A 10,089-nucleotide genomic window follows, 5' to 3' on the forward strand; every position below is an offset into this window, starting at 1 on the left:
TTTAGCTGTCATTAATCAGTTTAGTTTGTTGCCAGTGCGAATCTAACGTTTTCTAAGTTTCACGTGGCTGAAAACATCAAAAAAAAAAGATATTCGAAAGTACGAAAACAGCATCTCAAGAGAAAGGTGTATCAAATAAGATGAGGAAGGTTCTAGGCATTACGTTTGCCAAAACAAAACAGAGAAAATTCTTCAAGTAAAATTGAGGTCTGGCTCCCTCTACCACGAAGGGAAAGAATACGCGAAATTTAGAGCATAAACATTCGAGGGGTTCCTTTTTGGCGAGAAAAACAACCTTCGTGATTTTTTTATTTGGATTAGAAAAAATTGTGAATAAGGCTTACCAGGAGACCCAGCATAATTTTTCTTACAGCCAGAAATTCGGAATTGTTAAGGTGGGAAAAATTACACTGGGTCTATCTCGGGTCTATCTCAAGCGATTTTTTCTACAGTTAGAATACTGACCGCGCTTTTCGATTGGTTAATTCTATTGTTCTTTGCTCACGTGGCCAATATCGGAAAATTCTTTGTTTTGAATGGCCTCACTCACCTCAGAACAAATATATCATTGATTCTTCGATTTTTTAGTTGGGTAAGACGTGACCAGGTCGACTTGGGGCTGATTGGATGATTGTAATTCGGGGTTTGCTTTGAGGTGGATTTGAATTTTAGGGATTTGCTCTGACATTTGTTTGTGCCTAAGCTTTTCTTTGAGAAAAACTGAATTTGATGTCCTCGAATAAAGCTTAGTTAACTGGGCTAGAATAATCCAATCTTATATGCATGGAGCCACAGTAATTAATAAAATATAAAGACGCCAGTGCTTAAAGTTAGTTGGGAAAGAAAATGTAAAAATTCTGTCTTCGAATAAACGCCTTATCTAAAACGTGTTTTAAACGTCATGAAGTTAATCCAGATAATGACGTCACTCTTCGTCCTAGAAACCTTAGGTGTCAACAAAAAAGATTATGAAACTATGATAAAACCTCAGGCTTAAACAATCAAATTTTACACTAGACAAAAAAAATATTCTGAAATGTTTCTTATTGAGAAATTAATATTATTATCATTCTGAGTCATAAATGTTTTCAGTTTTTGAAAAATCAGGTAGGTGGGGTTTTCATGCATGGCCTTTAACAATTGCAACACTATAAAGAAATTCATCAAAGCTCTGACTTATGGAATCTTCCTAGAAGCAATAAATCATGTTATACGATACGTTTATATCAACAATTGTACCCGCACGCTGTCGCTTTGCAAACAATTCAAATTTTTTTTATCTATTTTCACGTTGTCAGCATCAGGATGTTTTGATAAAAAGTATTGTGTTATTTTTTTGACTTTTTATTATTCATACTTTCCGTTTCTTTGAAAATATGTGACAGTAGACAGAGTTGCAAGCAAGAACTGGACGATAACATTTCGCAGTTGTTTTTGTTAATTTTGCTTTGTTATGTTGTTTTAAAGTTATTGTAATTTTATGGAGATTATGCATTTCTTCAAGTCTTGTACTTTGTTTAATTACGCCCTGAGGAGAGATGGTGGCCAGACTGAAGATTCAAAATCATCTTCATTAACTAATTCTTCGAGAAAATCTGATTTTATAATACTTTTTTTATTAAATAAAAAAAAATATAGATTTTCATTTTTCAGATCTTTTAAATCACTTTTCTTTACGTATTTAGTATTTAAATATTTTTAAATGGGGGGGGGGGGATATAAGTTTCTTACTTAAGCCTCCCCCTCCTAATTACCCAACTCTTCCCCCCCCCCCTGGAACGACCCTCTGCTCAAAATCATTCCTTACAAATACGTCCCCTGGGCTTTCAATTGAGCATTTAGAGTATCAGGAAACGTCACTTTTTCTTGTTTATTTTTCAGCAAGATGGCAGTTCGCAAAGAAACGTTTGGTAAGCAGATACTTATTTCAGATCGACGACGAACTCGTGTTTCTTATCGTGCAGACGAAAAAGAATTTAGAAACAATGTCGGAAAATTATTGAGCATCAAATCTTATTTAAAGGAACTTGACTGCGAGCATTTTTTACCCAGTATAAACACATCTCAAAGTTACTATGGAAATGGACCAAAAAGTTCATTATTTGATCGTCCACAGGTGTCGCCAAAAACAAGCGATAAATCTGCATTCAAGTTACCTCCTATAAAGCCATAAATTGAAAGAACAGTATGCGAGAGTACAGATTGTTGTAATTTATTCAATATAGTAACATGTCATGACGATGCTTTTTTTAGAAAAGTTAAGAATTTTCTTTGAAAAAAAGGACTTTTCTTATATCCGGATATAAGAATCTTGGACGAGGAAACAAGCTGGATCGTATTTACTTGAGGAGTGTGAGAACAGACCTCTCCAAAATCTTCTTACTTTGATGTGCTGCGTTTTAACTAATTTTAACATTTTTATAATAATAAGGATAAACTTGAAATCCAAACTTTTAAAACCCTTCAGGACCCCATTTAAATGTATGTATATACATACATACATTTAAGAGAACTATACACGCAATGTAAGAAAAAAACAATATTACAAATTAAAAAATGTATAAAAATTTGCCTAGAGCTTAAAAACATCACTTCACTTGCTTCGTCCTTTAAATAATGACAGGAATAGTCATAATGTAGAAATTAACCCAAAACTGGAAGAGACATTTTACGTGAAAAATGTATGCAAAAAGTCAAAATTGAAGTTATCTGTTCTATTTTTTTATATTAATTATTCTAAACAGGTCTCATTTTTTAAGAGAGCTTAAAATTACATATAAGTCATTTTTGTTTTCACTTGCAATGTTTTTAAATATTTTAAAATGTGATCTTGAGATGAACTTAAAGTCGCTAAAATTTTAATTGAGGCTCTTAAGGCCGTTTCACATTACAGAAATATATTGAATCCAATATATTGGAAATTATTGATAACTATTGAAAAATATTGCCTCAATTAATTGACATAATGTGAAACCAACTTTTGAGACACGTTCGAAAAAACATTACGCAATCGCTTTCAATACTTGTCAAGACTTTTTAATTCAAACACGGTTTGAATTAAAGAATATTGCAAGGGAAATTCTTTTGTTGTGAGAAGACTCAATTGTTCTCCGAACAATAGAAAAATCGAATCAGCAAAGTATTCGAAATTTGTCTGTCTGAAATAAACAGTAAATGAAATATACGATCGAAGATAAAAGATGGAGCAAAATAACATTTATTATTTTGAAAGTCAGCCACACGATTTTGCTACGAATGATCAAATACTATTTCCTCAAGCTACGACGCAACAGCAACATGCCGCACATGTCTTCACTCAGAGCTCACCAAAACCAACCTCGTCAATCTTGAGCCAAGACACACAAATATTCGGTCAGAGCGTGCCACAGCAACTTCAACCTTCACTCAGCCCCGTATTACAAAATCCAGAAGATGAAACTTCTGCGAAACCTCAGAAGCGAGGAAGAAAAGGCTTGAAACATGAGAAAGTTTGGAGTAGTGGTGAAACTGAACATTTGATAAATTTGTGGTCACAACACGAAGTTCTATACAAAGTTAGTTGCCCAGGATATATGGACAAAAACAAAAAACAACTGGCACTTGTAGCGATTGCAGCCGAGCTAAATTGTAGCGAGAGTGAAGTACAAAAGAAGATGCACAGCATGAAGACTTATTATGGGACATTACGTCAGAATTATGAGGAATCGAAGAGGAAAAGTGGAAGCGGGAGAGCTGATTTGAAGAAGCCTAATTGGCCTTGGTATGCACTTATGGAATTTTTGAACGATAACTTGACTTCCAAGCGCACATATTCCAACATGAGACAAAACGAGGCTTCATCGGAGATTGACGATTTAGAGTCTCACGAATCTTTTCTATGTGACCCCAAAATCGAAAAACAACCGGAGTAAGGGGCAAAGTTCGTGTCAACAAGATCTGCTGTACGTCAAACAATCTGCGCTTATGGACAAAGCTTTGAATGTTTTGTCTACTCCTAAGCCGAACGCACAGCCTTCTGAAAAGTCAGCTGACGATCTGTTTAGAATGATGGTGTCAAAGTCTATGTCTTCCATTCCCGAGAGCGAAGATAAGGAGGAATTGAAGATAGAAATCCAATCACTTATTTTACAAACAAAACGAAGAATACAGCTTTTCTAGAACCCTTAGATTCGTCATTGTTTGTATTTGTTGTTTTGGTGAATAAAGTTCTATTGTCCGTATACTTGATTCCATTGCCAATGCACCTGACCTATACCTTGAAAATAATCACTGAAAGAATTTCGAATATTTTCTGCGCGTGTGCTAAAGTTTCTTGATTTTGTTCCTTCCATCGGGGACAGACTTGATAGGTTGTTAAAAATATTATCTTTGATTTCCGGTCCCTCCGCGTTTGTATACGTTTGCATAGACATAGTACACAGCATATTATGTAGCGCACAAGTAGCTAACGTTACTTTTACAGCAGATTCGGGCAAAACATTTAATTTTGCAGTGAGGCAGCGAAACCGATTTACAAGTATTCCAAAAGCGTTTTCACTTGTTCTTCTTGCACGTGATAAACGATAGTTGAATATGCGCTTTGACTCAGTAAGTCCTTTCTGTGCGTAAGGTTTCATGCAATACTCAGTTAAGGGAAAAGCATCATCAGCAACTAGAACGTATGGCAAGAGTGGCTGGTCACACTCAGGGTTAAGGAAGGAATCATCAATTCCAGATATGTTTGGCAGTTTTCTCCTTTCTGGTAAATCTATGCTGTTTGTAGATAATCCTCTGAAAAATTCACACCGCCCGAAAACTCCACCATCGCTCAGACGTCCCTGGCAGCCGATATCGACAAAAATAAATCGACAACGCGCATCAATAATACCTAGTAAAACTAAACTGAAAAAACCTTTGTAGTTGTAGTATGTTGAACCGCTAAGCTTAGGATGGTACAGAGCAATATGTTTTCCATCCATTGCCCCAATGCAATTTGGAAATTGCCACATCGATTCGAATTCAGATGCAATTTCAAGCCAGTCGTCTTTGTTTTCGGGGAACTTGAGGAAATCATCTTTTAGTGTATCATATAATGCTTGACAAACCTGAGGAATAAATGTGGCAATGGTTGAAATACCAACAGAATAGTGATGATGTAAGCTAGTAAAATTCTCCCCAGTAGCGAGAAAGCGCAAAGTTATTGTCAGCTTCAACTCCGGCTCCAAAGGTTTCCGTAAATGCGTTGTCTTCTTCGTTAATTTACTTCTGACTTTCTCAAGTAAAAGCTAAACAAAAGGATTGTTTTAGATCAAACTCAGAATTATTTCACATGAATATCAAGTTAAAAATTATATTCACCTCATTAGCCAAATTCATAAGCCGGAGGAATGGGCGCTAATGTTTTGCTTGTGGGGAAAAAAATCCATAATGGGGGGTTTGTTGGGCTTTAAAGTGAAGCAAATGGAGTTAAACACAAAACGTCCAGCTTTATATTATGTTATAACGTTATTATAAACATTTAGCTGCATAATCGTATAGTTTAACACTTGGTGAAGACCTTTCCGAATATACTGGAAGGTGTCATTACAAACGTTAGCTAGCTAAAAACTACAACAAAGAATGGTTAAGTGGTCTTGTGCATCAGCCTTGTATTTCAACAACCACACAACTTTGGGTATTGATGGGAAACCTTATTTTATCGTTTACCAAGATTAGAATCTTTAAAATCGCAATATCGGAAGATTTTAAAAACAGATGGTATTAACTGGAGAAATGGGTATATTTGCTGTGAACACTGGAGCTCCAATGAGATTATCAGTGACAGACTTGCCAGATGTTGTCGTTTCAGAAAGAAATTTCCAAAAGTTGGAACAGAAATATGAGAATGCTAATAACTTGGTAAAAAAATCAGCTACAGAACTTCACAAAAAAAAGATTAAGAAATGCTAAACAAAAATTGGAAACTGCTAGAAATATAATGAACCAAAATATAAATACTCCATGCTCATCAAAAGCACGAAGAACCCTAACAAAGTCTAGTACATATATCTCTTCTAAAAAACGTAACCCTTCAAAGTTACAATACAGAAAAAAATTGGAAAAAATGCTGAAATTTTAAGACTAAATAAAGAGCTTACTGAATCCCAAGAAAAAATCGCCAGGTGTTCTGAGAAATATTAAAATAATTTGTACCACATGGCTTTGGAGCTTCTAAAAAACTGATGTCTATTATATTACTTCCTTATTACTTGGGTTCATTTGTTTATTGATATCAGCATGTAAATTTTTAATTTCATCTGTTTTATGAGTATACACTGTAAACGATTTTTCAATTTGGACAATTTGAGTTTTTCCTTTAAAGTTTTCATAATTGAAGTGACATCTCTTTTAAAATAAGATTCACTTGGATCTGCAGCATTAAGAACAACTTTTCCATTTTTCTTTTTTACATTTGCTGACTTAACTTTTATAGCCTTTAATGGAACCATTGGAATAGAGCCTTTTTTTAGACTGCCGATGCCATTTTTGTAACTGTTGTGTCACAGTCCGTTCCAAAATTTGTTGAAATGTTTTAAAAATAACAAAACTGCAAGAACGTGACAGCATAAGCCACTTGCACCAACTGGACAACTGCAATGAGCTTTTTGAGGGTACCCATTTTCTAAAACAAGCGCAGTGGCCTTGCTTCAGTACCATATGACTTTTTGACCATTGCTTTTACATATGTACACAAATTATCAACTAAAGTTTTGACAGTTACTATCTTTCTACTCTGTAACATTCTAATAGCCTTTTCTTGCTGGCCTAAACTACCATATATTTTCATTTTGCAGTAGTTCTTAAATATATCTTCATTGATAAGTGGTAGATTCTTATCCTTTTTACACCATTTAGCTGTAGTTGGAGGAATATATGTGGGATCTAAGGTACAACTAAACTTGTAATTTTTATTTGCTTTGTCTTCTAGACGTTTTACTAAACGAGGATATCGCATAAACTTTCTAATTTTTATCTGCAGTTCTTGAACATTTCCTGGGGCACACTGACCTATATTTTTTAGCCATTCTGAACATTTTTCACGGCTATAACTGCTAACATCCTTTGTATTATCTATGTTTAAAAACTTTAATAATCGATATCATAAATAAACTATATACTATTGCAATATACAACGTTTTTCTTCGATTTATTATTATTTATCTAGCCAAGTACATCAAAACAATCGCCGCCATTATGATTTTTTTCCCTACAAGTGAATTCAGACGAACTTGACCGCGCCGTATGAATTTGGCTAATATATGTCTGGGCTCATTCGCAGGTATTTGCGGAAACTCTCTTCGTCATACAAACGTAGTTCTTGCACTAAGTTATCGTAAACACCGATCGATTTTCGTTTTTTCATCCACTCCTTCACCCAAATTCTACGCGTAACCTTAGGTTTGGAAATGTTTGTCGGAAGTAAAGTTGTACCAATAATAATCGCAGCAACCGCTTTTCTCTGTTCCTTAGACATTTTGAATTACAACAAAATTTAAATGGACATTTAAAGAGACATTTAAAGAGACAATTTGCAATAATTCGAAATATTTTCCAATATAATGAATTCAATAATTTTCAATTGATATCATTATTAAATATATTGCTGTCAATATTTTTCTATATATTGCTGTAATGTGAAACGGCCTTTAGCAGAATATACCTCGTACCCAGTGCTTTGACTGCACGCTCGTGTTGAAAAATGGCGCATTTAAGTGGTTAGTTACTGTTCCATGACTTCTCCAGACCGAATCATAAAAACCCTTTAAAATCACCGGTTGGAAAATAGAGAATTAAAGGAAGAGTAAAATCTTGGTGATGATTTCATAAAAATTATGTCAACAACTAATCGCAAGATACCACCATTCATGAAATTTTTTTGGGAACAGCAGCAGAAATATCGAAAACTGGTGTTCGCTATCATCCTATGATCATTCGTTACTGCTTGGGTTTAGCTGCAAAATCCCCCGCCTTTTATGATGAGATTCGTGTTGACGATAAGAAAGACAGTGGTTTCTTGGTACTCCCTAGTAGACGTCGTTTAAGGGACTATAAGAACTATATTCGTCCAAAGCAAGGTTTTAACAAAGACGTTGTCCAGGAATTGTGTAATATGGTCTCCAAATTCCAACCACATGAGAAATATGCAATATTATTAATGGATGAAATGAAAATTCAAGAAAGTCTTGTGTGGGATAAGCATAATGGTGATCTTATCGGTTTTGTTGACCTTGGTGATATTGATCTAAATTATGTTGCGTTGAAAAAGGTTGATGAAATTGCATCTCATGTCTTAGTTTTTCTTGTGAGAAGCATTGTAAATCCTTTAAAATTTTCATTTGCAAATTTTGCTACTACCAATGTCACATCAATTCAATTGTTTCCTCTCTTTTGGAAAGCGGTTGGCATACTGGAGGAAAAATGTGGCATAAAAGTTGTTGGTGTCACAAGTGATGGAGCATCTCCAAACCGACGAATGTACCATATGCACCTAAACATGACCCGTGTAGCTGACATTAATGCAGGAGTGGACGTAACATACCGCACTTTGAATGTTATGGCGGATGAGGAACGGTACATCTACTTCATCTCAGATCCACCACACCTAATTAAAACAGCCGGCAATTGCCTGAGTAATTCTCTTGCAGGAAGATGTACCAGAAGTATGTGGAATGATGGAAGTTATATCACCTGGAACCATATTTTAAAGTTATTCCTTGATGACTTAGACTGTGGATTACATCTTGTTCCTAAAATAACAAATGACCACATCAAGCTCACACCATATTCAGTCATGAATGTACGTCTGGCAGCACAAGTGTTAAGCGAATCTGTCTTTAACTCTCTTCAATTGTATGGACCACCAGAAGCTAATGCAACTGCCAAATATTGTAATATGTTCGACCAATTTTTTGACTGTCTTAACGTCAAGAATACCAAAGAAGCAGCAATTAAACATAAACCATTTCTTAAACCCTACACATCTGTTGATGATGAAAGATTCTTATGGTTGACTGAAACATTTCTAGGATATTTCAAAACATGGAAGGATTCAATTGCTGATAGGCCTGGTAATTTTACGAATAATGCTAGAGCAAATATGTTTATTTCACGGCAAACCTACCAAGGAATCAAAATCACTGTCCATTCTACTGTTGAATTAATCCAGTATTTAATTAATAATGGAGTTCCATATGTACTGACAGAAAGATTTTGTCAAGATCCCCTTGAAAACTACTTTGGTCGTCAACGTGCAATTGGTCATAGGAAAGATAACCCATCAATCCGTGATTTTGGTTATAACGACAACACAATTAGAACACAAAAGATTTTCCGACCCATAGCTGGTAACTGTCATGAAATTGATATTGAAACTGTGCCATGCCGTAAGAGCAATTAAACACACTTGGAAGGAAGAAGAAACTAAAAACGGTTATTTTTATAGCCACACATTTATAAAAAACATTAAATTGGCTTAATAAGCAAGAACAAGCACTGTATTTCTGCTTAACACAAACATTAATAAAAAATATTTTGAAATACCTTAAAACCTATATACACTACCTGGACCTTATTTTAGACTTCCATAATTATTTATTATACCATCTGCCAAAATAATATTGTTTTAAAATTTGTTGCTATAAAAATAGCAGTTGTAACAGGTTTATAGTCACTGTTCTGGACTCTTAGTGTCAATGTCCATCTGAAAGATTGCTTGAAGATTTCTTGATTTCAGTGCGTAGAGATCGAGCTTTTTTCTGTTTTGATGCAATTTTGTGCATTTATCTTTCACAAATGAAAAAACACGAACACGAACATAAAGCATGATGAGATGCTCAAGTAAGTTCGGAATTACCAGACTATCTCTTTTTCTTATGACTATGATATTAACGTCGGTGGTGGGTGTAATAAAAGAAAAAAAGAACAAGTTTTTTTTTTTTTTTTTTTTTTTTTTTTTTTTTTTTTTGACATTTGTTCGGGTTCCATTATACAATGGTTCTTATCCCTATAATAACATAATAATAACAACAATAAGAATAAAAAGTTTAGAACAAAAATGATACAAGAAGCATG

Source organism: Hydractinia symbiolongicarpus, chromosome 5 (genome assembly GCF_029227915.1).
Source record: "Hydractinia symbiolongicarpus strain clone_291-10 chromosome 5, HSymV2.1, whole genome shotgun sequence".
NCBI classification, from domain to species: Eukaryota; Metazoa; Cnidaria; class Hydrozoa; order Anthoathecata; family Hydractiniidae; genus Hydractinia; species Hydractinia symbiolongicarpus.